This window comes from Calidris pugnax, unplaced genomic scaffold (genome assembly GCF_001431845.1).
Source record: "Calidris pugnax isolate Ruff unplaced genomic scaffold, ASM143184v1 scaffold55, whole genome shotgun sequence".
Classification (NCBI taxonomy): domain Eukaryota; kingdom Metazoa; phylum Chordata; class Aves; order Charadriiformes; family Scolopacidae; genus Calidris; species Calidris pugnax.
In genome coordinates, this window is record NW_015090832.1 from 911769 (window position 1) to 915469 (window position 3701).

Consider the following 3701-nt stretch of genomic DNA (forward strand, 5'->3'; position numbering starts at 1 on the left):
CCCTTCCCTTCCCTTCCCTTCCCTTCCCTCAGATCCCACCATGTCCCGCTTGTCTTTTATAAATTTTAAGTTTTGATCTCCCTCTTGCAGCATTGAAAGAGAACTTCCCCAGAATCGAGAGGGAAAAAAAAAGCTATTTTGCTCCTTATTTGGACAAATTTCAGTTATGGGAGGTTTTTATTTTAATTATTATTATATTTTTTTAAATAATTATGTTTCAGTCCATTAAGGCTATAGTAAATCTGAAGTTCTGCACGCACACACGCTCTCTAAATAGCTCATTGCACAACCCTGCGTAGCATGTTCAGTAACGTAGCATGCAGCGGGCTGAGAGGATCCCACACTGGACTTTTGTTTTATGCAAGAAGGAGAGGAACAACAAGGAGAAAAAGAGGAGGGAAAAAAAAAGCCACTTTCGAGTGTTGCCTTTTCTTGATTTTTCAATGGTGACTTTCAGTAGCGGGTTCTGAACACAGCATGAGATGCTCTTCTCTTGCTATCGCATCCAGGACAGGGAAGAGACAATTTATATTTGTGAGCTGGTCCTGCACATCAAGGTCTGTGGAAATGTTAGAAAATGGATTGTAATATAATTGAGACCTAAGATACTGCAAATCCTTTGCCTTAAACCGCATTGCTCCAATGGGCTCTTACTGTATTTGCAGGTTTGTCACAATATGGTTGGAACAAACGCTGCAGTAAAGCGGGGAAAAACCCATTCCACATAAAGAAAAGGACATGTTTTCCTGTCCCACGGAGGCTGCTATTAGATTTTAGAGATAGTTGTCCTCTGCCACTTCTTATTTCCCCTTTTAAAGTTTCACTGTTTGTCTTAAGGCACAGATTCAAAACACTGCATTTCCACTTTATACATGTGTTCTTTTAAAAGATTTGTTTAGATAAGGAAACCAATGCTAAGTGTTCTCACTTGAAAGAAATTAAATATATAGAATGATAAGCTGCTGCTAAAATATATAAAAAATACTTAAATTAATAATAAGAACTTGTTCTGAGGCAAAATTCAATTTTACTTCCTATTATGCAATCTTTGCATGTAAAGTTGCTTTAATGCAAAATAGCAGCTCATCAAAAATTCTGTTTTATTGGTATCAAAAATTTATGATATCCTGAGGCACGAGGGGCAGAGAGCAAGGTAGGAAAGCTGTGTCCTTTTACCAAGTTTAGTGCTTTCTTTAAAGAAACATCTCAAACTTATTTCTCCTCCCTTCTCCCTCGTTTTTGGAGGCAGTGGGCGAAGGTTTATACCAGAGAAAACTCCTCCACTGACAATGTCACCGTGCAGCTCTTAACACACCATTTTGCTAACTGTGCTCTCTCTGCAGACTCTTGCTTTCACTGCAATACCAGGAGATACTAGGACATGTCCACACAAATACAGAGATGGGATTATTTCTAAACTCTGATGTTTTCACCGTGCAGCTCTAACACACCATTTTGCTAACTGTGCTCTCTCTGCAGACTCTTGCTTTCACTGCAATACCAGGAGATACTAGGACATGTCCACACAAATACAGAGATGGGATTATTTCTAAACTCTGATGTTTTCACTCGGTATTGCAATAATACATGTGTTGCAAATATATGTGCATTGTTTTTGTGCCCGTATTTGACTATTGAAGCCTGAAACCTCCCACCAATAAAACGTAGAGATCTGACTCTTCCCTAGCTTGGAATTCCCACTAATGAGACTTCATTTATTTCCAGAAAGGTGCTCCTGGCTTTATAAAGGAAATTAAACACTCAGTGACAAGGGCATTGTGTTCAGTATGATTTTTTTTTTTTTTTTTGGAAATAAGCGCAGCAAGAAATCAGTGCCAAGCACCTGAAATCTGCATTCATAAAAATAAACGATACCCGTTCCTCCTTCAGTAGAACTTCAGGCAATTTATTAGACGTGGCCACTGGCCTTTTCCAGCTGGGGAAACTGAGGCAGTGAGAGATGCTGTGACCAGGCCAGGGTGAGCTGCAGGGGGATGGCAGGGCTCAGTCTGACAAGTCCCTCTGGGCTGTGCTGGCTCTGCTCCTGCCACCGCAGCTGGAAGCACGGGGCAAGGTCACCGATGGCCAGGGGATGGAGAGGCTGGGGGGAGGAAGGCAGCACAAACCCCTGCAATCCCGTGTTTTTATGGGTCCTGTCCTGCTTACTATTGAATGGAGCAAAATCTTTCCTGCTGGTTCAGGGGGCCTGTTCAGAAATGAAATTACAGAGGGCAATAAACCTGCACCTTGGACTTCTCGCTAACTGCTTCTTCCTTGCTCTTATGCAGTGGTGCAGTTATTACCTAAAGCCTCTACAAACACGCGAAAGGGAACCTGTAATTATAAACAGGTCTCTGAGCTAATACCAGCACTCACAGCTCCCTGGAACTGCATTTTCCCCCTAATTAAGGCAGCCAACCATTATAGGCAAAAGAGTTTTGAGTCTGAAATCTCTGCTCGTGTGATCCTAAAGGAAAGCTTTTCCATTTATCCCCAGCCTGGTGCCCGTCTTGCTCATTGTCCATCAGCATCCAGCTCCATGTCATATTACTGCTATTGCAAAGCTGCCATCAGCTCCAGCACCGAGCCACCCCGTGCGTCTCCTGAGGCTGATAAACACAGAGTGCACTCAGGACACTGCTAAAATCCTTTTGACACAGGCCAGCCTTATTTTGATGTCAGCCTTGACCTGTGGATCAAGCATTTCATTCCAGGTATTGCAGCGGCGACGCTACACTGGGCTGGGAGAGCACGTGCTGATCTCACGGATGGGAAGAGCACAAATTCATTAGGTTCCAGCTCTGGTTTTGTGGAGCGACAGGTTAACCCACTCCACAGATGGATAAAGGGATGTCAGTAGAAAAGGGCTTTTGGAAGGGTATTTCCAGGTCCTCACTTATATCAAGTCAGGCACCCAGAAGAGCAAGGTATTAAGCAAATACCTGTGAGCCTCTGGGGCTACGTAATAAGTGACTCATGCATAAGTCAGACAGACAGACAGGAATCATGATAATAACAATAATAATAAAAAAATGTCTATGGCTTTCTGATTTCCAGTATTACCAGATCTCTCTCATGCAGTGATTTCTGTCCTACTGCGTGCAGACTGAAACCATGAGGCCACAGGAAAGAAGAGGACTTTTTCCTGGTAACATTAAAGAACAGGTAAATCTTAATTTGAAAGTAACAGATTTTATAGTCAAGTTACTCAGCTCAATAATTAATGAAATAGCTTGGAGAAAATTTAAAACATGGCAAAGGTATCAGCTGGTCTCTGCTCCAGAATCTAAAACCAATGTTTCTATTAAATAAGTCTTGTATCTTTTAAAAGAAGCCTTTCTCCATAATCTGTTTTCAATTGAACACTACAGTAAATATATCAAGATTACTGGATCACATTGTTTACAGATGAAACAGTTTAAAGGTGAAGTTATTTTTGGTTTAAATCTTCTGTGATTTAAAATGAAAGGCATTTCTGGAGTAGCTGCTGAAAAACAAAAATAGCAGAAAAAAAAGAAAAAAGGAAGAAGATAAAACGTGGCACTGTGAGGGTTAAGCAAGGTCCTAGGATCCAAGTAAATATTTATATGAGTGCTCAAAGAGGGGGGAAAAAATCTCAATATAACCAAAATATAAATCACGGTGCTTTATGTTAGCTGTCAAATTATTCTAGCCCCTGCATTCCAGTACTTGCTCTACTG